The following is a 26,866-nucleotide window of genomic DNA, read 5'->3' as shown; positions in this document are numbered from 1 at the left end:
CCCCTTGACCTGTCTGTCCTCCCTGGACTGACCTATCACCTCCCTACCTCCCCATCTATACTCATCTTTACCTGCTCCATGCCTGCCTCTTCAACTTGTCTGTCTCCTCTCCAAATATCTTTTCTCTCCATCTTTGATCTGTCTCCTCCCTCTCCCGATTTCGTTCAGAATCCTCTTCCCCTCCCCCATTTCTGAAGAAGTGTCCAGGCCCAAAACGTCAGCTTTCCTGCTCCGAAGATGCTCCTTGGCCTGCTGTGTTCATCCAGCTCCACACCTTGTTATCTTGGACTCTCCAGCATCTGCAGTTCCTATTATCTCTTATCCAAGAGAAATGTTTGTTTCTTATGGATTTTTTTTCCCAGACTGTTGGATCATAGCAGCTCACACTGCTCTTGCTCACTTCTGTGCTCCCTGATCACCTTTGTCGGTGTCTAATCTCTTCAGTCTCTAATGATGGATAGATTTGATCTCTGTAGTATTTTACTGTAATTTCCTTGTACCTTTTTTGTAAATAAATTTTCCACTGCTGCCCACCCCCTGACCATGTGCTGCTCTCTTACCAGATTAATTTTTGAATGGTATCTTTCACAGTCAGGAAATATTTTCCCAGAAAGAGAGTGTATTTTTCTTCCATTTCAGACCACCAAATTCTACAGCGTTTTTATCTGTGTCATTCATTTTGCACTTCTGCAACATTTACTGTGTGTTTCTCCTTCCACAGATACCAGCGATCGTTGCCAAAGCCCTCTTGTGGAGAAGGTGATGTTTAACTTTCGTGTGCTACTGCAGTTTGTATGATAAAGGTGCTCTCACAATGCTCCATTTGAGAAGTTACAGATCATTCATCTAGCGATACTGAAGAGCTAATGGTGTATGTCCAAATCAACAAACTATTTGTATTTTTATCATGTTTTATAATTTCACAAAAATATTATCAACAAACTTTTGACGTAAGGCCATATTAGGGCAGGTGACCAAAAAGTTACCATATCTACAGGTTTTCCTGACTCTCTCAAGGAAAGCAAACCTAAGAGGTTTATCAGGGGAATTCCAGATCACGTTTTCTGGCAACTGTAGAAACAGCCTCCAATAGTGAAGGGATGATTAAACACACTGTTGGAGTCTGGAACTAAATGAGTTATCGAAGTCTTGAAGGTTGTTTGGTGCAGGGAGATAGGGCTCATCACAGCCAGGAATTAAATCACGGGTGAGAATTTTAAATTGTTGCTTATAAATAGGAGCCTTTGTGGGTCAGGGAGCACAGCAGTGATGGTGAACAGGTCTTGGTACAAATGAACTTGTGTGCAGCAGAATTTTAGGTATTCTTGAGGTTACAGGGATGTTGAATGTGGGAGGCCAACTGGCAGTGAGTTTGGATAGTTAAGCCTAGAGATAACACAGGAATAGATGAGAGGTTCAGCAGATGAGCTGAAACTAAGGTGTCACTGTCAGTCATTGTCACTGAAGTGGAAGTAAGTGGTTTTTGTGCAGAGCTCTGCTGTTTACCCTCACCTCACCTCAGGAATTCAGCTGCTTGTGAATTTGTGGATCAAGTCTGTAATAAGATCAGGAACCGAGTGCCCACCATGGCCCATGCTGGGTGTCACTGAGCAGGTTACTGCTGAGTAAGTGCTGCTTGATAGTGCTGTTGACAACACCTTCCATCACTTTACTGATAGAGAGTAGATTGCTTGAGGGGAAATTGGTCGGGTTCGATTTTCAGTGTTTTTGTGCTGAACAGACCTGGGCAGTTTCCCAAATTGTTAGGAGATGCCAGCGCCGTAGCAGGACTGAAATAGTTTGGCTTGGATGCTAGCAAGCTCTAGAGCACGAGTCATCGCTGCTATTGTCAGTGTGTTGCCAGGGCCCATAACCTTTGCACTGTTCATTCATTTCACATAATATTAAAGAAATGAATCAAATTGGATGAAAACTCACATCTCTGATGTTGGGGACCTCTGGAGAAGGCTGAGATGGATCATCCAGTTGGCACTTCTGGCTGAAGATTGCTGCAGACTTGTCTTTTGCAAGGATAGGTTGGGCTCCTGTGTCGGGTAAAGATGGGGATTTTTGGCTTTCTTCCTCCAGTGAGTTGTTTAATTGTGCATCACCATTCACGACTGGGTGTGGTAGAACTGCAGAGCTTGCATCTGATCTGTTGGTTATGGGGTGGCTTAGCTCTAACTCTTGCTGCTTATGCTATTTGGCATGCAGATAGTCCTGTTTGGTGGTTTTACCAGGTTGCACCTTATTTTTAGGTATGCCTGGTGCTGCCCTTGGCATGCCCTCCAATACTCTCCGTTCAACCAGTGTTGGTCCCCTGGATCAATGGCAATGGCTGTCTGTAGGATATGCTGGGCCATGAGGTTACAGATTGTGCTGGAGAACGTCTGCTACTGTTGCAGTCTCTCTCAAAGCCTCATAGATATCTGGTTTTGAGCTCCTGTGTCTGTTCCAAGTCTGTCCCTTTTAGCCGAAGTTAGTGCCACCCAACGCAATGGGGGGTATTATCAAGTTTAAGATGAGGCTTTGTCTCCACAGGACTGTGCGGTGGTTGCTGTTAACAATCCTGTCATGGACAGATGCCTCTGCAGCTGGGAAATTGGTGATGATGAGATCAGCAATATTTTCCCCGTTTGGTGCGTCAGCACCTGCTGCAGTCCCAGCCAAGCAGCTTTGTCCTTCAGGACCCGACCAGCCTGATTGGTAATCCTCCTGCAAACTACTCCTGATGTGGACATTGAGTACATTTAGTGCTATTCACACTCGCAGTGCTTCCTCCAAGTGCTGTTCAACATGATGGAGTTTTTTGTTTCTTAAAATTCGCTCTTGGGATGTGGAAATCGCTGGCTGGACCAGCGTTTATTACCTGGAAGGCAGTTAAGAGTGAAGCACATCACTATGGGTTGGGAGTCACATGTCATCCAGACCAGGTAAGGATGGCACATTTCCGGAAAGGACATAAGTGAACCAGATGGGTCTTTCCTGATAATTGGCAATGGTTTCATGGTCATCATTAGAATCTTAGTTCCAGATCATTATTTAATTCATGTTTCACCATCTGCCATGGCAGGATGCGAACCCAGGTCCCCAGAATGTTATCTGGGTCTCTGGATTAATAATCTCGCGATAATACTACTGCTGATTTATCAACCAAGGGAGGATGGTACATGGTAATCAGCAGGAGCCATGAGACTTCCAGGCGTCAGAGTCAATGTTGAGTACTCCCAGGTCAAAATAGCACTGTGCTGTCACGTCTGCTGGGACAGGGCTTCACTAAGGACAATGATAGTGGTGTGTGTCATTGTTTGCCAGGTATGTTTCCATGAGTCTGACACTGTTCCTTGACTCGTCTTTGAAGCGGCTCTCCAAATTTTGCCACTAGCCCCCAGATATTATTAAGCAGGAGTTTGGGGGGCCGATAGGGCTGATTCTGCAGTTGTCTTTCCTAGTTCCCTGGTGGATGCCAAATGGGCCACCCAGCTTCATTCCTTTGTTGAAACTTTGTAGTGATTTGCAACTGAGTGGCTTGCTGAGGTTGGCAAATTTCTTTCCCCGAAGGACATTAGATTTTTTTTTTCTCTCTGTCATCAGCAATCGTTGCCATGGCAACCAGTTGATTCTTCCAGTTTTTTTTAATTGAATTCAAATTCCACCATCTGCTGAGATAGGATTTGAACCTGGACTTCTGTTGTACATTTTAACATTCTGGATAAAAGTTAGTCATCAGGTTTGTTCACTCATTTTTAAATATCACTAACACAGGCATTGTTTCTTTGCAAAACACTGTCCATCATCCTGTCTCCTCCATCCTCCCCTCCAACAGCAAGTGAAGGAGACACATGCAGTTTCTATTTCACTAAGATTGAGACAATCCAATCAGCTGCCTCTGCTGCTTCCCTCTCTTCCACAAGCCCACCAAACCAAATTGCCTGGCATGTTGCTCCTCGCTTTAGGCTTAAACTTGCATCTTTGTCCAGTTTCATGTCAAGCCTTATCAGAGCTCATCTTAACACTTTGCCCTATTCTCACTAAACTACAAATATTCCAACTCTTATTTCTCCTCCTCCTCCTCCTCCTCCTCCCTGCCTCTTCCCCCATGCCAATTCACAGATATTGTTACTTGTTCTGTCTGTTTCTCTTTTCTGGTTATGTCCTTCTCACCCATTCTGTTTAAAACCAATGTTCGACCTCACCATCATTGGAAAATCCCACTCCATCTCTCTTTCCTGTCTGAAATCCATGTAATAAATGTCCCTCAAGGATCTATCCTTGGCCCATGCTGTTTCTCACCAACATACTTCCAGGAGGTGAGATCTTCCACAAGCACTGTGTTAACTTTCACATGTATTCTACAATGTTCAGATCTAACTCGTCTCCATCACTTTGCTCCACTGTTACTCAATTATAAAACTGCTTATCATGCTTCCAATACTTGATTAGCTGAAATTTCCTCCAATAACACTTTGTGATAGTAAAACACATTGCCTTCAGTTATTATTACGAATTATTTTTCCTCAATATTGTACTGAATCCATCCCTCTCATTGGGAACTGTCTGAGGCTGAACTGCACCCTTCTCAATAATGCTCTCATATCTGGTCTCAAGATGAACATCTTACCGTACATTTCAATCACAAATGCCAGAAATTTCAATCTCTAAAATGCTCTTTCTCTCCACCTCACTCCAGCTCATTTGTGACTGGAACCCCTTACCAATGTCTGTGTTGCCTTAAGCTTGACAATTCCAAAAGAGAACCCTCTCTTCTCTGCCTTATCAAGAATCTGCTCCCACGATGAGAAATATTCCCTCAACATTTATCCTGTCAACTCCCTTGAGAATCCTCTATTTTTAATTAGAACATCTCTCATTCTTCAAAAAAATCTAGTTAGTATATTCCAGACCTGTTTAGTCTTAGCTTAAAACATAATCCCTCCAAACCAATGATCATCTTAGTTCATCTTCTTTGAAATGCCTCCAGTGAAGTGATATACTTGCTCGAATAAGTGGATCAAAAAAGCTGCTCACATTCTTCCAGATGTGGTCTTGCCAGCAAGTTGTATATTTGTCCTAAGACATGTATTCCAAACTCTTATACTACAAACACCTTGACATAAGGATAACATCCCATGACCCTTCCCGATTACCTGTTGCAACTGTGTGCTCGCTTCATGCTTCCTGCACAATTATTCCTGAATCCCTTTTGTGTTGCAGTTTTCCACAGTTTTAACATTTTTAAATAACACTGTTCTTTGGTCATCTCCTCAAAAAATAAACAACTTCACGTTTTCCCAAATTATACTCCATTTGCCGACTTGTTGCCCATTTATCAATGTCTCCCCATAAACTCCAACCCTCATGGAACTTGACCGTTATCCCTTTTTATGAGATCCTCCCTCATTCTTCTCATCTTTTTGTTGGGAGCACTGGGCAACATGACACATATGTAATTGCTGCCTTTTTAAGGGGCGTTTTTTCAAATGACTGGGAGAAGCTTACTGCCCATTTCTCAGAATCGAGACAACTTGTTCATCAAGTTGCATTGGGCCGGAAAAGCTGATGTCTCATTGTGGCAGTGCAGCAGCACAGAAGGAAAGAAAAGGAAGCAAATCCTGCTGCCTGCATCGCACTAAATCTGGGACATTCTTTGCCATCTGTCAAACACCTGTTGTTCTGTTCAGTGACATGAAGCCCCAATGTGGAAATTCCTAGAAACCCAAATAGAAATCCCTCGAATCAGCTGCTGACTCCCACAAGGAATAATGTGCAGCAGGAACAATGCACAGTTACCCTCGGCCAGGAGGAGGGGATGTTGTGGATTTCTACTCTGACAGTGATGGATTTTATGAATTTGTGTTACAGGATATTACAAGTGGACTTTCAGGTAGGAAGCTCAATAATTGTAACACCAAACTCTGACAGAATTACTCAATTCATCAGGACCTGGATATTCGCATTGTGTGTGAGTATTGTGTTCCTGCTCATTCCCATTTGCCATGTAAAATTTCTCTCTTATTACTCCATTCTCTCAATAGATCTTTCCTACAACTTTCAATATATGTCCTGTAGTCCTTTTTATGGCCAGTTGAGTGTACGTTTTACCATTCTAATGTTTATCTTTTGTAAACACCTCCTATCAAAGGTCCCCTCAAAATCCTTTGTTACAAGGAGATCAATCTCAGTTTCCCCAAGCACCTGATTACCGAATGACAGTTTGCTTCTTGTGTGTAAGGCACTCATCCACTTTTCACTTCCACTTCCCTGCATGAGTACAGCCCCAACAATATTAAAGGAAGTTAACATCCTCCAGATGAAGCAGTGTCAGAGTGGTGTCCCATCCACCACATTCAACATTCCCCTCTACACCACTGAGCAAAGTGGCATCACTGTGCCTAAGGTAAAGTCACCATTATCCTACCTGACCATAGGGCTGGTTTAACCTGAAGATTACCACACCCCAGGCAAGAGGAGAGGTTGAGAATGAGAGTCCATCTATTGTCGATGGATATTCTCAATATGTACCAGCAATACCTAAGTCACATGAAATTATAACTTTTAAAAAAAACCCTATCCATGCAACTAAAAACCCTCTTCCTACAAACCATTCTGTTAAATCTCCTCTGCCCCCTGTCAGGGACCCTCCCATCCTTCACGGTGTGTGGGGGGGGGATCTTTGGTTTGCACAGACTCAGCTCGTCTCTGTTCCTGTCTGTGATGTCATCATGCTGTGACAATGGCACTGAGCCTCACTGTCTGTGAGGGTGGTAGGCACCGAGATCCTCATAGCGTTTAAGGCATATTTAGATGCCCACTTGTGATGCCAACGCAGACAGGTCTATAGGCCAAGTGCTGGAAAATTAGATTAGAATAGTTAGGGTGTGGTTTTTAACCAGCCCAGGCTGGATGGGCCACAAAGCCTTTTTCTGTACTGTAGACCTCCGAGACTCTTCACAGAGGAAGATGCCCAGCAATATTTCAAGTTATTTCAGAAAATGAGATATTAGAATAAATGACTCATGATTGGTCAGTGTTTACGGGAGAAAAGTGAGGTATAGAGGTAAAGCGGTTGACTTCAATTCTGGGGCTTGAAGCCCAGGAAATTGAAAGTACCGCCATCATGTGGATGAATAAAAATAAGGATTGTATTAGAGGAAAGAAATATTGTTCTTGTATCATTGATCTGTGAGGCTGGATGATATGTGAGACAAGAAGGGTTCTGAGACTGGAGAAGACTACAAAAATAGAGAAAAGTGAGCTTGGAGGAGATTACAGAAATGGGGAAGATTGTGAGGCTGGAGGAGACCAGACAAAGGGAGGTTTGTGACGGTAAAGACAATTATAGAGCTAAAGAAGTTTGTGGGCTGGAGGAGATGACAGCTAAGGTGGTCTGTGAGACTGGAGGAATCTAGATAGATGGTGTGAGTTGAGGCTGGAGGGGGATTCCACAGATGTGAAGGGTGTTGAGGCTCGAGAATGATGCCTGCAACAATGCAGGTAGCGAGGCTTGAGGGCATGATCTGGAGGGTAGTGAGGTCTGAGGTATGATTCCTGCAGTAGGGAGGGTAGTGAGGCTCCAGGGTGGATTATTATCATAACAGCACAGTGGTGTACTTACAGCAGATGGAGTGCAGCAGTAATAGAAAGTACCACTTTCTCCAAATCGAATAAAAGTGGAAATCAATATTTGCCTGTGCAGCAAAGGCCACGTCCCATAAGTAAATTAAAATTGATGTGTCTCTGGTTTGGAGAGAGTGAACAGAAGCTCAGGTAATTCTCCATTGTAGCAATGTTTGGTAACTGTGGAGTGCAACATTCAGATAATTGGCAAAAAATGCAGAGTGAAAATGTGAACAGTGTTTGACTCTGCAAGTTCCCAGGATCTGGAACAGTCTGAATGGCAGCTGGATGCAGATTTAGCAGTTATTCTCAAGAGAATTGGGATTTAACTTTTCAAGGAATGATGGGCAAATGGTGGGGGAATTGTTTCAGTTTTGCAGCACCTCCCAGAGTGAGAGTGAAGCCTTTGACATGATTCCACATGGTAGACTGATGCGTAAAGTTAGATCACATGTGATTCAGGAAGAGCTTGCTAATTGGAAGTGGAATTGGCTCAGTTGGAGGAGAGACCGTGGTGATGGAGGATTTTTCAGAGTGGAGTTCTGTGACCAGCATGTTCCACAGCATTTGGCACAGGGTCCACTTTTGTTTCTCATTTATATTAATGATTTGGATGAGAATTTAAGGGACAAGATTAGTAAGTTTGCAGATGATACTAGAATTAGTGGTATGAAATGTTGGTATAGTGGTCAGTGAAGGTTATCGAAGATGACAGCAAGATCTTGATCAATTATGTCAATGGGTTGAGGAGTGGAGGATGAAGTTCAATTTGAATAAATGTGAGACATTGTATTTCGGTAAAATGATCAGGGTAGGACTTGCACAATTGATGGTTGCACCCAGGGTAGTGTTGTGGAACAGAGAAATGCTGAGATTCAAGTGCATAATTCTTTGAAGTTTATGTAGACAAGTAGACAGAGTGATTAATAAGTTGTTTAGCTCACTTGCTTTCATTGCTCAGACCTGAGAGTCTCAGAGTTGGGATGTTATGTTGAGGTTGTACAGGACATTGTTTTGGCTTCATTTGAGGTATTGTGTGCAGCTCTGGTCGCCCTGTTACAGGAAGGACATTATTATTAAACTGGAGACAGTTCAGAATAGACTTGCTGGGATGTTGCCAGGAATGGAGGGCTTGATTATCAAATAGACGGCCAAAGCTGGCACTTTTCTCACTGCAGCATAATGGGTTAACGAGTGGCCTTAGAGGTTCATAAAATCATGAGGGCACAGATTATGCAAATAGCAAGGGTTTATTCCCAAGGTTGGCTGATTTCAAGACAAGCGGACATGTGTGTAAGGTGAGAGGAGAAAGACATATTTAAAAAGACATGAGGGAAACTTTTATTTTTACGGAGTTGTCCATGTGTGGAACAAACTTTCAGAGGAAGTGGCAGATACAGGTACAGTCACGTTGTTTAAAAGACATTTGAATTAGGACATAGACAAGAGAGGTTTAGAGGAGTATATGCCAGATGCAGGCTGATGTGATCAGTTTAAAATAAAACTTATTTATTTAATATACATTTCAAAATTCTAAATTGGAGTAAGGCCAACTTTGACATTGTTGGGCAAGAACTTGCAAAAGATGATCGAGAGAGGTAATATGCAGGTCAAGGAATGCTTGGAAAGTGGGAGGTCTTCAAAACTAAAATAAGGAGAGCCCAGACACAATATGTTGCTGTTCATGTGAAGGGCAAGGCTGGTAAATGTAGGGGATACTGGCTGACTGGAGAAATTGAGGCTGTGGTCAAGAAAAAGGCGGCAGCACATGTCGGGTATTGACAGCAGGAATTGGGTCAATCCCTCGAAGTACAAGGGCAGTAGGAGTATACTCGAGAAATCAGGACGGCAAAAAGGAGACATGAGCTATCTTTGGCAAATCAAGTTAAGGGGAATCCCAAGAGACTCTGAAACTTCATTTGGGGCAAAAAAGCAACCAGGGAGAAAATAGGGCCCCTTTAAAGATCAACGAGGCTGTCTGTGTGGAACTGCAGGCTGAGATAGTGAATGAGTATTTCACATTAGTATTTACTGCAGAGAAGGATATGGAAGCTAGAGAACATGGAGACATAAATAATGAGTCGTGAAAAGTGTCTATATTACAGAGATCTCGGTGCTGGATGTCTTAAAATGCATAAAGGTGGATAGGTTCCTGGCACCTGATCAGGTGTTACCCACAAACTCTGGGAGAAGCTGGGGAAGTAATTGCTGGCCCCTTGCTGAGGTATTTGTATCACTGACACTAGTGAAGTGCCAGAAGGCCGGGTGGCTAATGTGGTGCCATTCTTTAAGGAAAAGCCACGGGACCATCGACCGTTGAGCCTGATGTCAGTGGTGGGTAAGTTGCTGGTGGGGATTCTGAGGGACAGGATTTGCATGTGTTTAGAGAAGCAAAGACTGATTAGGGATAGTCAACATGGCTTTGTGAGTAGGAAATCTTGTCTCACTTAATTGATTGAGTTTTTTGAAGAAGTGACAAAGAAGATTGAAGAAGGCAAAGCAGTGGACATTGCCTTGCTGAAGTCCATAATAGACATTCACCAAAGCTCCACATGACAGATTGGTTAGCAAGATTAGATCAAATGGAACCCAGGGAGAGTTAGCTATTTGAAACAAAATTGGCTTGAAGGTAGGAGACAAGATTATGGTCAGCCGGGGGGGGGGAGCGGATTCAGTCTAGATGACTATGAACAGCAGTGTGCTGCAAGGATCGGTGCTGGGTCCACTGCTTTTTTAATCATTGATGCAAATCATGTGGAATGAATATTGGAGGAATGGTTAGTAAGTTTGCAGATGACACTAAAATTGTTGTTGTAGTAGACAGCAAAGGCGTTTACTTCCCAAGCACAATGGGAACGTAATCACATGGGTTGATGGGCCAAGGAGTGATAGAAATAAGTTTAGTTCAGCTAAATGTGAGCGATTGCATTATGGTAATGCAAATCAGCGCAGGACTTAAACAGTTAATGATGAGACCCTGGGGACTGTTATGCAACAGGGACTCCTTGGGGTGCATGTGCGCAGTTCCTTGAAGGTGGATTGCAGGTTCAGAAGGTAGTGAAGATGATATTTGCTGTGCTTGCATTTATTGGTCAGTGCATTGAGTGTAGGAGTTGGGAGGTCAATGTTATAGGCTGAACAAGGCATTGATGATGCTGCGTTTGGAATACTGTGTTCAGTTCTGGTCTCCCTGCTATAGGAATGATGCTGTTGAACTTGGCAGGGTGCAGAAAAGATTTACAAGGATGTTGCAAGAGGTGGCAGTTTTGAGCTGTAGGGAGAAGTTGAATATGCTGGGTCTATTTTCCCTGGAGCATTGAAGGCTGACTGGTGACCTTATAGAGGTTGTTAAAATTATGGTGGGCGTAGGGTGAATGGCCAAGATTGTTTTCCCAGGTTAGGGGAGACTAGAACTAATAACATTGGCTTAAGCTGAGAGGGAAAGTCTTAAAAGGGAACCAAAAGAACTGCAGATGCCTTAAATCTTAAAAAAAAAACAAAGTTGCTGGAAAAGCTCAGCAGGTTTGGCAGCATCTGTGGAGGAGAGAAGAGTTTCGGGTTCTGAGGAAGGGTCACCGGTCCTGAAATGTTAACTTTTTTTCCTCCTTAACAGATGCTACAGGCCTGCTGAGCTTTTCCAGTGAATTTGTTTTTTTTTTAAAAGGGAAAGTGGGTGGTGCCTGTGTAGAATGAGCTGCCAGAGGAACTGGTGGAAGCTGGTACAGTTACCCATCCAGATACCTTTTAAATGTTGTATGTGAATGGGAAGGGTGTAGCAGAATATAGGTCAAATGCTTGCAAATGGGATTAGATTAATTTGGGATATCTAGTCAGCGTGGACAACTGGGACCAAAGGGATTGTTTTGTGCTGTACAACGCTGACAAAGCATTTTTTGTTTTCATTTCAGATTTCCACAATTTTACTTCTGCACTATTCTTAGTCTTTCAGAGGGATCAAAAGGTTGAGTTACAGATCTATACAATGACTGTCCTTCCTCGCTGGCTTCCCCCACCTCTCTCTTTTGGTAGTTTTATGCAAACACTGACTGGATCCCTTACCTGGAGGATATTTATGAATGAATTTGTTCTAATGGTGATCCAGCATTTTCCCCAAGTATCGCTCCACACATGCCCAGAGAATTTCTCAGTTTCACAATCTGTGTCCTTCTGGTTTCTTACTCGCTACACTTAACTTTCTGTTTGAAAGTATAGTCTGCAGTTGGAGAATTTAAACAGGTCCACATCCAGGTCTGACGGTCACTTTGTTTATCACAACCCAATTATCTCAGGATTTTGAACAATGAAGGAAAAAGCAGCACTCACATTGGGGAGAAACGCACATGGTGTGTGTGTTGAAGAGTCTGTGAAGATTCATCTGAAATGTCCGAACACCAGTGCAGTGACACTGGGAGACAGTGTGGAAATGTGCAGATTGCAGGAAGGAATTTCTTCATCCATCCCAGCTAGAAACTGACCACCAGAGTCACACTGGAGAGAGACCATTGACCTGTTCTGCATGAGGGAAAGGCTTTGCTGATTCGAATTCCCCGCTGATATACCAGCGAGTTCACTCTGGGGAGAGACCTTTCATGAGCTCTGAGTGTGGGAAGGGATTCATTGTCATCCAAACTGTTAACACACCAGTGAGTTCACAGACAACCACAGTTGAAGAACTTTGCTGTCACTCTCACTATCAAATGAACCATGGTTTTGGGCTGTTTGTACAGATGTTACCGATCCCTGCTCAATGAAAGGTGCTGGTATTGTGAATAAAATGTCACACTAACAGTTGTGTAAGGTAGAGCTTGGAAATAGTCACGTTGTCACAACACGTCGACACATTCGCACTGACTAAAGACTATCCACCTGCACGATATGTGAAAAGGGATTTCCTGGTTCATCAGGACTGGTTAACTACCAGCAAATTTCTGAATAAATTGATTGGTTTGAATATAGCTAACAGTAGAATCAAAAATAGTATCAGTGACAATGGGAACTGCAGATGCTGGAGAATCCAAGATAACAATATGTGGAGCTGGATGAACACAGCAGTCCAAGCAGCATCTCAGGAGCACAAAAGCTGACTTTTCAGGCCTAGAGAAGGTTCAAGGCCTGAAACGTCAGCTTTTGTGCTCCTGAGATGCTGCTTGACCTGTTGTGTTCATCCAGCTCCACACATTGTTATAGTAGATTCAAAAACCATGTGTTTTGGGCTTGTTGCTGGAGATCATAGAATCCCTCCAGTGTGGGAGCAGATCATTTAGCCCATCATGTCCGCACTGACCTGACAAAGAGTGTCTTACCCAGACACTGTCTGCGTGAGTTTCCTCCAGATGCTCTGGTTTCCTCCCACAGTCCAAAACTGTGCAAATTATGTAGATTGACTATGCTAAATTGCCCATAGTATCTTGTGTGCAAAATGCAGGCATAGGGTAGGGTGTGAGACTGGGTGGGATGCTCTTTGCAGGGTTGATATTGACTGAATGGCCATCTTCCACACTAGGAATTCTGTGATGATCTCGATGGCCCTTTATTTGTTAGATAGGTCTGCACACCTTTACAATGACGGATTCTGTTGCTCTCCACAGACATTTGTTTATTGGAAACAATGTAATCTTTCATTTTGTGGATAAAAATCAAAGGAATGTTTGGATTTAAAACTTAGGTTTGGGATGAGTCATGTCCTATAATCCCTGATTGCATTTTCCCTGTCGGCTATGAAACCTGGTGACCGCTGTGACTCTGCCTGGGGGCATTGCAGTCTCTTCAGCTCTTTACCTGGTGTCCATAGCAGCGATGGATCTCATGATGGAAACATAAACCCAGACGTTGTATGATTTCTAGTACATATTTTCTATTTAGTCTTCTGTCCATCACTTCCCTAGAGGCTGAGATACTGGTCTGGGGACCTAGGTGTGAATCCATCTGGAAATAAGAATTTGATGATGACTGTGAATCCATTGTCTTTGTTGGGAAAAACCCATCTGTTCACCGATGGCCTTTAGGAAAGGAAACTGCCATTCTTATCCAGTGATGTGATCATCCCATTATTGAATTTTTTTTTTACAAAATGTAAAAAAAAACTCCTGCAAATACGTTTAACTCTGTCTTAATTTATTTGACAGCTGATGGTTCAAACTGCTTGATGGTCACTTTCTCTTTTGATCAAGTTGTGGCCATTTCGTGGTTGAAACCGTAGTAATTCTCGTACAAATAGTGCAAGCTCTGACATGCTACTTATGAACCAGACATCCACGTTGACCATATCCTGAGGCTGTGTACCATGAAAGCGAAATTTTTCACCATCTTATCTTGTGCTGCTGTTTCAGGGAGCTATGGACTTGAACCTCCCAAACTCCTGAAAACCTTGAGCATTTCATCAAACTGACTTCCAATGGCAGGAATGGACAGGGTCAGCTTGGATTGATGAACATAATTCAGGCTCAACAAGTCTATTGCAGCATTTTGAGAATGTAATTAGTAGTGAGTGTGGCCACCTCTCTGTACTGTAGTGATACAGATTCCCTGATCCTGATTGCCCCAAATGGCTGACTGACACTGTCAAAGTCCCTGGGCTGATATCAAATGATTCCTTGGACATGCTGTGTCAGGATCCCCTGACTGAATCCTGTCTCCCTTGCCCTGACTGAGAACTGTTTCCCTGAGACTTGTAGACGTGACCATTTGGTTGAAAAAAATGCATTAGTTGCCACAGCTGCTGACCAGCCCTTGACTGACTGCTGGTAATAACGATGCTAAGCTGCCTGACTTATGCCTGTGATAAGCAACCAGGCAAGACAGGAGCACTGTGGGACATTAGGTTCTAGTTGAGACATCAAAGTGCAAAAATGCCAGGGAAAGGCAGAGATATTGTGCCAGGCCCTGAGCAGAACATGCCTCAGGTGCTGAAAAGCATGTAGAGTTCTGACAGCAACAATGTACTTTGTGGGCAGGCAATTCTGCATCTTGACGTAGCATTTTTATTTCACTCTGGCTCATTTTGCTAGATCCGCAAATAGCTATTGGTCTGGCTAATGTGAGAAATGGCTTTCGGCGTAATATGCCACTGACTTGGTCATTCACAGTTGTGTCCCACATCAGTGAGTCAGTAATCTGATTAAACTCACAGGCCTCGACTTGCGAAAAATAAAGCAGCCACATGCACATTTGTTTGATTGGTTGCCTTTGCACTCAAATGAAAAATGTGCATTGTATACACCATATCCTTTCCTGGCTCACAGTGTTCCCAAAATCTCTCATTCAATACATCCAAGTCATCATCATCAAATTCAAAATTAGAGAATACTTCGATAGCATTTTTTTCTGAAATGCTATTTGTAATGAGGTAGTGTTGGCAGGTGATTTTCTTTTACTTCTGATGCCATGTGTGAATATTCAGGGATGGTGTTGGTGGGAAGGTGCAGCATGTACCAGGGATGAGGCAATAATATTCAGAGTAAGTGCTGAACATGCAGAAAAGGAGAGATTAACGTTTACCTTGGAACAAGCATATTTAGAGAAAGTTGGGTGAAAGTACTGAGAGAAAGCATTTTAGTGGCACGGTGGCTCAGTGGTTCGCACTGCTGCCTCACAGCACTCGGACCCGGGTTCGATCCCAGCCTTGGGCGACTGCCTGTGTGGAGTTTACACATTGTCCCCATGTCTGTGTGAGTTTACTCCCACAGTCCAAAGATGTGCAGGTTAGGTGGACTGGCTGTGCTAAATTGCCTGTTGTATTCAGGGAGGGGTACATTAGGAGGGTTATAGATCTGGCTGGGATGCTGTGAGGTTTGGTGTGGACTTGTTGGGCTGAAGGGCCTGTTTCCACACTCTAGGAATTCCATGATTATGGTTCCAGAGCATTGAGCATATCCCAGCATATAGTTCTTCAAGGATTGTAGGAACTTCAAATGCTGGAGAATCTGAGATAACAAGGTGTTTACACCTAGGATTTTTCAAGTTTTGATCAGTCTGCTTTTAAAATTGGTTTAATAAGACTTCATCATTCCTGGGAACACTGCAATACCACAATAATGCATGGAGAAAGCTCGTATTCCAACTCCCTGCTCCAAAAATCAGTTTAATATAGGGTCCTTAGGCAAAGGACATATCGCATATTAAAGCTGATAGGGACAAATGCTTTTTCTGTGGTGTTGTCTTCACACCAAAGCCACTAAAAGCAAGGCCATGTTTCCACACATGAGATAGCCACCAACTGTGAACACTTGGTATAATAAACACTTGATCCTATTTTCCACCAGCCTGACTGTGTGCAAAGACTTGTAAATCACTGCTGACAGTTTTTACTGTTGTTCCCAAACTCCTGGGCTTCTTAACCAGGGCAAAGAAGTCAATTTGCACCAGTGCTTTTCCGTCACTTTTCTAGAAAACATCTTCGTAGTGAATGTAGATCATCGAAAATGTACCAATCAGATGAGGTAGGGCAGAGCTGACGTCACCAACAAGCCTCATCAACCAGCTCCATGACTAGCAGCGGGTCAGTGAGATTGCAGCAACAATCGGCAGAGAACCGCACACTCAGAGAATGTCCCAGCACAGAGGAAGGTGCTTCAGCCTGTCACTCTCTGCATCAGCTGTCTGTATGGGTGACTTCACCAGTCCTTCCCGATGCCCTGTAAATCTCTCATCATTCAACTCTCTCCTGAGGGCCATGAATAATTCTGCTTCCAGCGCCCTCTCAGGCAGTGCACAGCCGGCAGGAACCACTTGCTGAAGATGGTGGGTCCACCTCCCTTGACAAATGTGACTCTTTGTTACAAAAAACAGGCGAATCTCTATCCCCTGCCCTCCAAATCCATCCCACCCCGTCTGTTTCTTTGGAATGTGTAACTGCCTGCAGTGTCAATGTGCCTGCAGTTGCTAAAAGGGTCTGATTTTTGTGCCGTTCTATTCTGTGCACTAAGCAAACTGAACTGTTAGCAATGCATAAAAATGCCTGCCTCTTCCCAAATCAAATCAAATACTTGAAACAAATTCTAATTCCGATCAAGTAATATCCCTGTCGGGAAGTACTGGGTCACAGTTACAAACAGAATTTCTTAGACTAATCCATCTGACCTGGAATACATGAACTCTGGTCCCCAAACCACTCCAACATCCCTAACGTCACTCCCCGCCCTTCATGGAAATGAGCAGCGTGATGCTGGATATTAAGTTCAGTACATTGAAAAGTCACAAATGGTTTGGCTTCGACTCCAAACATTCCAATTACAATCTGGTAATTTAGAATTGCAATTTAAGATCCAAGAGCTGTCGAGATATAACGGATGGAAACAGACTGATTGCTGCAACTTATCTATTCGAACCAGATATCCTAAGTTATTTTAGTCCCATTTGCCAACATTTGGCCCCTATCCCTCTGTCCCCTTCCTATTCATTTACCAATCCTGATGCTGTTTAAGAGCTGGGATTATACCACCTCCTCCATACATGCAGCATGCTCTACATGTAAAACTGTCCCTCAGGTCCCTGTTAAACCTTTTGCCTCTCAACTTAAACCATGCTCTCAGGTTTGGATTCCTTTCCTTGAGAAAAAGATATTGACAATTCACCCCATCCAAGCCCCGCATGATTTTATAAACCTCTGTAAGGTCACGCCTCAGCCTGTGACATTACAGGGAATCAGCTCCGGCCTATTCAGCCACCTCTTCCTGTCGCTCAAACTATTCAATCCAAGCACCACTCTTGTAAATGTTTTTTTTTCTGCAACCTTTCAGTTAAACAATTTTCCTGCAGCAGGGATATTATAACTGAATGCAGTATTCGAAAAGTGGCAATGTTCTGTACACCTGCATTATAACGTCCAAACTCCGATACTCAATACATTGATCAATAAAAGCAAGCGTGCCAAATGCCTTCTTCACCACCCTGTCTAACTGTGGCTCCGCTTTCAAGGAATTTTGCACCTGCACCCCAATGTCTCTGTTTGGTGACACTCCCCAAGGCCTTACCATTAACTTGTAAGTCCTGCCCTAGTTTGCCTTACCAAATCGCATCACATCACATTTATCTGAACTCTATCTGTCACTCATAGGCCCATCTGATCAAGGTCCCGTTGTACTCTGAGATAACATTCTTCAGTGTCCCCAACAACATGAATTTGGGGGCCATCGGCAAACTTACCAACCATCCCTCCTATGCTTCCATCTAAATCATTTATATAAAGTTATGGCTAAGCAGTGTCCCAGCACTGATTCTTGTGACACACCACAGGTCACAGGTCTCCAGTCTGAAATATAATACTCCGCCATCACTCTGTGCCTCCTGCCTTCAAGCCAGTCTTGGATCTAAACCACTAGCTTCCACTGGATTCCATGTGATCTAACCAGTCTACCATGAGGAACCTTTTCAAACACCTTTCCAAAGTGCATCCAGACAATGTTTACCCTCTCTGTCTTCACCAACCTTCTTTGTCACCTCTGCAAAATCCTCATGTTAGTGGGACATGATTTACATCACACCAACACCAGAGTCAGATGACTGGGAACAGTATATGAAGCAAAATGTGTACATGAGATAACAAAATGTGGAGCTGGATGAATACAGCAGGCCAAACAGCCCACAGCCTCCACAGCCAGCAGCCCCAGAGGAGACAGCCAAGCTGAGCCCTGCCGAATTTTCACCATCCCCCAGACCTCCCACTGACCGAGGTCAAACGGTTAGTCCTCAGTCAGGGGCTCACCTTTGTCCTCATTCACCCACACATCCACGAATGACAGTCACGTTAGGACATTGAGCAGTTTTTCTGCCACCTTTGCCTCTCCAGCTATCTTCTCCTCTATCCATCTTTGATCCGCTACTCCCTCGCTCCCTATTTATATCAGAACCCTCTCCCCATTCCGCTTTCCTGATGAAGGGTCTAAGCCCGAAACGTCAGCTTTTGTGCTCCTAAGATGTTGCTTCGCCTGCTGTGTTCATCCAGCTCCACACTTTGTTATCTCGGATTCCCCAGCATCTGCAGTTCCTATTATCTCTGATACAAAATGTGTACATTACTGGTTGAAAATAATGAAATAATTTCATTGTCTTCAACTTTAAAATCAAATGCTGGAGTCTGCAGCTCAAAAGATATCAGAACCACTGGGGTCAGAGGAAACCCACAGTTCATGAAATGCCCAGGATTCAGGGTGATGTCACTGAGCAATTGCCCGTGTGTGATAACATCACCCACTTGAACACAGAGCATTCGGGTCTGCACAAACAGGTGGTGTGCACAAAGGATGTGAGGGTCTGTGGAGTGATTGAAAGGAGATTGATCAGAATGATTCAGGAACTGAGGGATATTAATTGTAAGGTCAGGTTGGTGAAACTGAAGATGTTCTGCACAAAGCGAAGGAGACTGATGATCTTTGACAAAGATGTCTCGGTCTATGATACTCCCAATCATCCCAGATGTCCTCTTTTTTCAAAAACCACAACTTCCCCTCCACAGTGATCAAAAATACCCTCGACCATGTCTCCCGCATTTCCCGCAACTCATCCCTCACACCCCCTATTCGCAATAATAACCAAATTTGAATACCCATTGTCCTTACATACCACATGACCAACCTCCAAATCCAACGCATCTTCGTCTGACATTTCTGCCATCTGCAATCCGACCCCACCACCAAAGACATTTTTCGGCTCCTACCCTTATCTGCTTTCCGGAAGGACCACTCTCTCTGTGACTCCCTTGTCCACTCCACACTCCCATCCAATCCCACCACCCCGGGCATGTTTCCCTGCAACCGAAGCAAGTGCCATGCCTGCCCCTATATCTCACCCTTCACCCCCATCCCAGGCCCGAGGAAGACTTTTCACATCAAACAGATGTTCACCTACACATCTGTCAATGTTATACACTGTATCCGCTGTTCCCGTTGTGGCCTCCCCTACATTGAGGAAACTATACGGAGGCTTGGGGACCGCTTTGTGGAACACCTATCTTCTGTTCGCAACAAACAACTACACCTCCCAGTTGCGAACCATTTCAATTTCCACCCCTCCCAACTCCTCGGATGGCATGTCCATCCTGGGCCTCCTGCAATGCCACACTGATGCCACCCGAAAGATGCAGGAACAGCATCTCATATTTCGCTTGGGAACCCTGCAGCCCAAGGGTATCAATGTGGATTTCACAAGCTTCAAAATCTCCCTTCCCTCGACCACATGCCAAAACAAGCCCAGCTAGTCCCTGCCTCCCTAACCATTCCTCCCATCTCAAGCCCCACCCCCATCCCCTATCCACTATCCTCACGCAACACCCTCCCGACCTATCCATCCTCCCTGGTCTGACCTATCTCCCCTTAACTCCACACCTACTGTCACCTTCACTGGTTTGAACCCCAACTCTTTGACCTGTCTGTCTCCTTTCACCCTATCTTCTCCTTTGTCCACCTTCTATCCGCCTCCCTGTCTCCCTATTTATTTCTGAATCCCCTTCCTCTCACCCATTTTTGAATAAGGGTCCCGATCTGAAACGTCAAAATTTCCTGCTCCCCTGAATCTGCTTGGCCTGCTGTGTTCATCCAGCTTCACACCGTGTTATCTCGATTGCTTGGAGACTGCTTTGTGGAGCACCTACACTCCCCCCTCACTGACCAACCCCCACCCCCACTTCCCACCTACACTAACCTCACCTCTACTAGTCTCATTCCTGCCTCCTCGACCTGTCCGTCTTCCCTCCCACTACTCGCCCCTCCCTCCTCACTGACCAACCCCCGTCAAATCTCCCTACCTACCTCACCTTTACTGGCTTTATCCCCAACTCCTTGACCTGTCCATCCTCTCTCCACCTATCTGCTCCACTATCTACCTTCTATCACTGCCTCCCCCTCTCTCTATTTCAGAGCTCTGTTCCCCTACTTTTTTTCTGAAGAAGGGTCCAGACCTGAAACATCAGCTTTCCTGCTCCTCTGATGCTGCCTGGCCTGCTGTGTTCAACCAACTCCACAGCTTGTTATCTCAGCCTTCAGCATCAGCAGTTCCTGCTGCCCCCATCACCATTCATGACTGGTTGTAGCAGAATAGTTGCAATCCTTCCACCCTGTCTGTAATGCATTAGTTCTGCTGTTTGTAATGCAAGCAGTTGAATGCAGTCGCTATAATGGGTTGGCATCAGTTTCAGGTACACATGGTTCTGACCCCGGCATGTTTGCCTGCACTCGTCACTGAACCATTGATCAGCTTCATGGGAATCATAGACTGAGGGATTATCCGGGACAAAGAGTCACAGATTCTGGTGGAATACAATTCTGCTTCTGCTGCTGCTGCTGTGGTTTCCATCACCACATGGATGCCCAGTTTTGAGCTGCAATAAGTGCAATGTAATGTTCCCCAGTTCAGACTGAGTCCCCACTGCCCTTGTACGCAGTGACCTACTCTATTTTCTGATGCGGTAACACTTACATTTTAATATTCTCATTCTACTGACAGTCTCTCCATGGTGTCACATCTCCAATTTGTCACATTGCTCAAAACCCTTTAACATATTCATCTGAACCTTTCCCTTTCCAGTAGGAACATCTTTGGGTGGCACAGTGGCTCAGTGGTTAACACTGCTGCCTCACAGCCCCTGTGATGTCGGCTCAATTCTACCCTCAGGTGACTGTGTAGAGTTTGCATGTTCTCCCATGTTTGCGTGGGTGTCCTCCAGGTGGTCCACTTTCCACCCACAGACCTAAGCTGTGCAGGCTCGGTGAATTGCCCATGCTAAAGTGCCCATTGTGTGGATTAGGTGAGTAATAGGGGGCTGGGTCTGGATGGCATGCTGTGAGAGTCGGTGTGGATTTGTTAGGCTGGTGGGCTTGTTTCCACAATGTAGGAAGGTTTTTAAAGTGAATGTTTCTCTCCCTGACCATGATTAAGAGCTCTGTACTGTCAGTGAGGCTAGAGTTATGTAGTTTCAGAACCAAGTAATTTTTTCACCTTGCACTGTCACTCACTTCTCAGTGTTTGGTGATCCATGTTGGACAGGGTGTTTGAGCAACTTTGACACACGTTTTTGGGATTTATTCAAAAACACAATTTGCTGAAGAAACTCAGCAGGTCTGGCAGTGTCTGTAGAGTGAAAGCAAAGTTAAGCTGTTGGACCCAGTGATGCCTTTTCAAAGCTTCCAGTTTCTGCAGCAATTTTTCATTTTTCAGATTTCCAGCATGCATGGTTCTTTGTTTTGTTGAAAATTCAGTCAGTGCTGATTCATTTCTGGAGAAATTCAGCAGGTCGAGATGCATCGGTGGAGACAGAGAAACAGGGTTAAGGCTTTAAGTCCAGCAAGACCCTTCTTCAGAACTGAACAGGTTCGGGAAATGGCCTTTTTAATACCTTACGAGAGGTGGAGGAGGGCTAACAGAAAACAGAGGGTGTTGGGGTGCCGTGCAAAATACAAATCGGCTTTTAATTGTGTTGAAAGAGAAGCAGATGTACAATGGGAGTAAATAAAGTTATGAGTGGGGGAGATGGGTTCCCTCAACTGAATGCAATGTTAACAAGACACAAACAAGACAAGGTCACATCGTCTGTGCCATATTGTGTTCATCATATCTTCATTAATAACCCTGAGTGTGTTGAGCATATGTGAACAATCTTATATGTCTACACACATACGCTGATTAAACAGTGTATATAAAATCATTTCTCCTCCGTTCCGTTGCAACCTATCGTGTTTTGTTCACCTTGTCAGTCGCCATTCCTTCAGCCAAATTTATTCTGTCTCTTTCTCTGCACTTTGTTTTATTCCATCTTAGAAGAAGAAATTGCCTACTGGGCAATATCAAGTTCATCCTAATAGGACTGCACAGCCACTGTCCCCTCTTCCTTACTGTTTCTTAATCAATCACATAGATATTGTCTCTGACCCTTTCCTCCCAATAAGCAAAGCTATTGGAGATGTAATGTTTACTTTTGGGCTCAGGCTAAAAAATTGGTCAGGAAAGGCTGTATAAACTGCAAAAAAATTGTTTGCAACTTTAGAAGCAAATTATTGAAAATATTGTGTTAAAGATAAAATGTTGCCTTATTAGGGCAGTGAGAGGAAAGTTCAGCAAAACCCACATTTCCTGCCTTTCTCCAGGTTGTTGTGGCCAGAGATGTGTTTGGATTGGCAGTTGTTGTGATGGAGGAGACTTCGGTGAAATAACAACCTCTCATTTGGCTCTCAGGAAAATGGTTACATACGTCATCACATGTGGATAACACAGCAGAATCATCGAGCCTGTGCAGAGAAAGTATCAACTTTCTCCTCTGTCTCTATCATTGTGAGATGAATTGGAGATGGGCATTGAGTCCAATAGCAGGCAATGTCACCCAAACCAGGTATTGTTGTTACATTAAAAGTGTCAGAGTGGAAGGGGTTAACGGGAGCTGTTTGTTCAGTGACTCGAATTAATGTCAGTCTCCATGGATACTAACTGTGTCACTGGAGGGTTTCCCTCTTCTATTAATAAGGGGTTTCTCCCAATGCGTTATCCCACAGTATCTGTGGCCGTGGCATATTCAACACAATTGGGATCAGCAGCTCCAGAGATGTGGAGAGATCAGAATCTGTGACCAGCAGATTGGGATGTTCCAAATTATGGATCAGAATCTCAGAACCACAGCCGGGAATGTGACAACAATGTATAAGAAACTGAGAGGAATAGATTGGAATGTTCCAACAATGGACAGGAGTTTATCCTCTGGCCTTTACTATCTTTCTCTCAATTGGGCGCCTTTAACATTGTGGATAGAAGCTGTACTGATGGTTATTCAAGCTGGTTACTATCCCATCCTCGCTATTGTTGGTGTTCCCGGTAAGTCTCTCTATCTCTGCCCATTCATTTATTCTGTGACCAGCGACCCAATTTCTAAGCTCTGTATTTGGCAACGAAGGAAACTATTGTATTCACTTTCAGTGACAAACTCAACTCTTATTCCAGGGTTTTTTTCACCTTCACTTACAAACACCCGAGGAGGAAGAAAAGTGTTCATAACCACCATTGGCCCATTTTGTCCTGATCTGATTTATATCACAATATTCCCTTTATCACTAATAATATCCTCAGTTTTCACTTCCGCTTCAGTGCTGTTTCTGATTAAATCATAATCTGCTCCTTTCCAGTTGCAGCTCTCTTCTGGCCACACTTGCAGTTACTAATATTTTGATTGTATTCTTATTTTTATCTCTACCTCGACCTATGCCAGTTGCAAAGTGTGAAGCCAGTTTGATTCTAAAATGAGGAGGTTACAGCTTTGTGTCAGTGGTTTCAGCATAACCCGTCGATGGCCATCAAATGACAGTTCATTGAACTGTTTAGATTCTAGAACTTTCCAAGTAGCAGTGGTGCCATATCCATTATCTCTGAAGTGCAGTGCTCCGATGTGTTCACTTGTTGACAGAGGCAGTGTCTCTTCACCCCAACCCCCACTGACCCACTGCTGAGTGGGATACATTACTCTGTCTCCACAGAATAAGATATAGGAAATCTTCCAGAAATTCTACAGGACTGTGACTGTGAAAATGAGAAACTGTGGGAGATTAGAATTAATAAAGCGGAACTGCTCAAAACTAATTGAACTGAAGTTTGGTACTTTGCTCTGGTATGTCCCAGAGACTACATGGAGGTGGGAATAGAGCTTGTGAAAGAGTTACAGGGTCAGACAGCTCTTCAGTCCAACCAGTCCATGTCAAACATAATCCCAAACTATCCCAGTCCCACCTGCCTGGGCTTGGCCCATATCTCTCCAACTGTTTCCTGTTCATGAACTTGTCCAAATGTCATTTAAAACTTGTAACTACGAGAAAGAATTATTGATTACCATTCAGAATTCTTCAGATTCAGGAATTGCCAGTTCCTGCAGAATGGAAGTAGCTGTTGTAACGCACATTAAAAAAAAACTGGAGTGAGAGGGAAATCAAAATAAAAATAAATTTTGGACAACTTGATATCTGTTATGAGGAAAATATGGAACCTTTTTTGAGGGCTGTAAAAACTAGACACTTGGGAAATCATGATATGACTTGGCAGAGTCAACTTCGATTCAGGAAAGGGAAGTTATCTTTGGTAAACCTGTGCAGTTTATGTTAATTGAAACATCCAAAAATTTCAGATGTGTGTCCAAATTATCCCCAGAAATGTCTTCCATTGCTACTCCACCATCTTCCCTAAGATTCTATTCCTAATAACTCCAGCCCATTCCTTCCTCATGATGTTTTTTTAGTTTCATCACTCAGTTGTAATTGTGTCACATCCAAATGCAAACAATACATTTAAACTGAAAGAGGGAGCTTTGAGAGATAAAACATGGAGAAAGATTGGAGTATTCATTAACTTGATTTATGTCATGTATGTATGAGATAGAGAGAGAGAGAATATGGGTGATGAGATGTGAAAATAGAGAAAACTGCATTATCGACTGAAGTTGATGTACTTTCCAACTTGTTTTGGCAATTCCTGTGTGTTGTGATCCTTTGCCCAGTGCATGTACGACTGAGTAATATGTATATAATAGTTGAAGTATCCACACATGAGAACCAGTGAGAGCGGTGTATTTGAATTTACAGAGTACTTTTGATATGGTTGCACACAGGTGAGTGAATAAAATTAGAGTTGAGAGGTAAGGTGGAATATACTACATGGATTGAGAATTGTTTAGTTGACGCAATACAGAGAGTGGAGCCCTTTTCCAGGCTGAATGCTGCTCGTTATGGGGTATCACATGAATCAGTGTTTGGACCACAGTAATTTAAAAGGCATACAAACTATTTGGATGTGGCCAGCAACAGCATACATCTCATTTTGTAATGATTAAATGATGTGAGGTTGGGAAGTGTTGTGGTCACAAAAGGGCCTGCATGTCCTTGATCATAGGTCACCAAAATTAGTACATGCAGCGCTATCAGTCATGTGGGAAGTAAATGGTATGTTGTCCTTCATTGTAAGATGATTCATGTACATGAATAAAACCATATGTCTGCACATGTACAGCCTTGATGAAAGACTATTTATGGGCACTGTGCATAGGCTTGATCCCTTTTGTAATGAAAGAACTCCTTGCCACAGACACGGTACAAATGGTCATCACCAGTCTAATCCCTGAGATGATGGTACCATGAGGAGCGAGTGAAGAAAGTGAGTGTTTAATATGTTGTGCTGTGAGAGAATCAGAGATTACTGCATTAAAATTACGAAGTTGGTGATGAACTCTTTTATCCACAAAAGAAATTGATAGGGTGAGAAATCCCATACGTGACCCATGTAAATACATGTGGATTTTACATATAAAATGACATAGAGCCCCACAGTGATTCAGAGAGAAGCACAGGCTCTGAATGAACTCTTCCCACATTAATCTGTGACCCTACACTGAACCCGATGTTGTTCACAATCCTGACAGCAGCCCAAATACCCTCTTTGTGACATTAGCCAGACCAACCAGATTCTGATCTCCATAGAGAACGGAAGCATGTATTTTCAGAGGATGCCACTTGTGATTTTGCACAAAACATTAGTCTTCCCACCACACTACTGTAAAACTGCATTAAAGTACTGCATGTGTACCATGAACAATGGAGGCATGTTGACCAGCGTGAAGCAGACTATCTGTACAGCCTAGCTCCATTTGCTTGTCATGTTACCTAAGTCTGTTTACATGTAAGTGACTGTAGGGTCTCGATGGCCTTCTCCTTTTCATATGTAGGGACGCAAGGGGCTGTACAGCAGGGCCAAATGCTGAATTGATCCACCCTGGGCTCCTGAGGAACAGTTCGATGTGTTCATGTGACATTGCTGTAACTGTAAGATATTATTTTATTTTGGTTTCTTTTAAGAGAAGGATTGAACGAGAGGCACAAAGCTGTCTAGTTAAGACCATTGAGTAAACAGTCTTGAGAGGGTTCGGGTTTTTTTTAAATGCAGCCTGAATGAGTGCGACGAGCTCTCACAGATCAGAATTTCTGAGTTTTGCTTTTCTGTTGCATCAGAAGCTATTGGTGTCTCAATGGAGTTGGAAGCTTCAGTGAATGTCTCCTGACTGCAGAATTTTCTTTGGATGATTATTTTCTCCTCCTGAATTGGAGAACCGCATGTGAGAACCTTCTCTGAATTTTATTTCTGACCAAAGTGTCTGTTTATGGGCTGCTACTATGCTGGAACAGTTAATTAGTAATATTTGCTATAGCTATTATACTATAAGTTTATCCACCAGAGCGAGGTTATTCTAAATTCCTTTTTTTTGGTTCTACTTTGACTACAGTGTTTAAATAAATTG

General features: G+C 43.5%; 1 long non-coding RNA gene and 1 other non-coding gene across 2 annotated transcripts; one reads left to right on the top strand and one right to left on the bottom strand.

Moving 5' to 3' along the window:
• Positions 1–756: 756 nt before the first annotated feature.
• LOC132207815 (uncharacterized) lies at positions 757–12,183 on the top strand. The gene is made up of 3 exons (XR_009443862.1): positions 757–871; positions 5,863–5,962; positions 11,526–12,183. It is a non-coding gene; the product is annotated as an uncharacterized LOC132207815 (long non-coding RNA).
• Positions 12,184–15,609: 3,426 nt separating this feature from the next.
• Positions 15,610–15,801, bottom strand: LOC132207817 (U2 spliceosomal RNA). The gene has a single exon (XR_009443865.1). It is a non-coding gene; the product is annotated as a U2 spliceosomal RNA (small nuclear RNA).
• Between the last annotated feature and the right edge of the window lie 11,065 nt (positions 15,802–26,866).

Source organism: Stegostoma tigrinum, unplaced genomic scaffold (genome assembly GCF_030684315.1).
Source record: "Stegostoma tigrinum isolate sSteTig4 unplaced genomic scaffold, sSteTig4.hap1 scaffold_166, whole genome shotgun sequence".
Taxonomy (NCBI): domain Eukaryota; kingdom Metazoa; phylum Chordata; class Chondrichthyes; order Orectolobiformes; family Stegostomatidae; genus Stegostoma; species Stegostoma tigrinum.
This window is presented reverse-complemented; position numbering and strand designations above follow the sequence as displayed.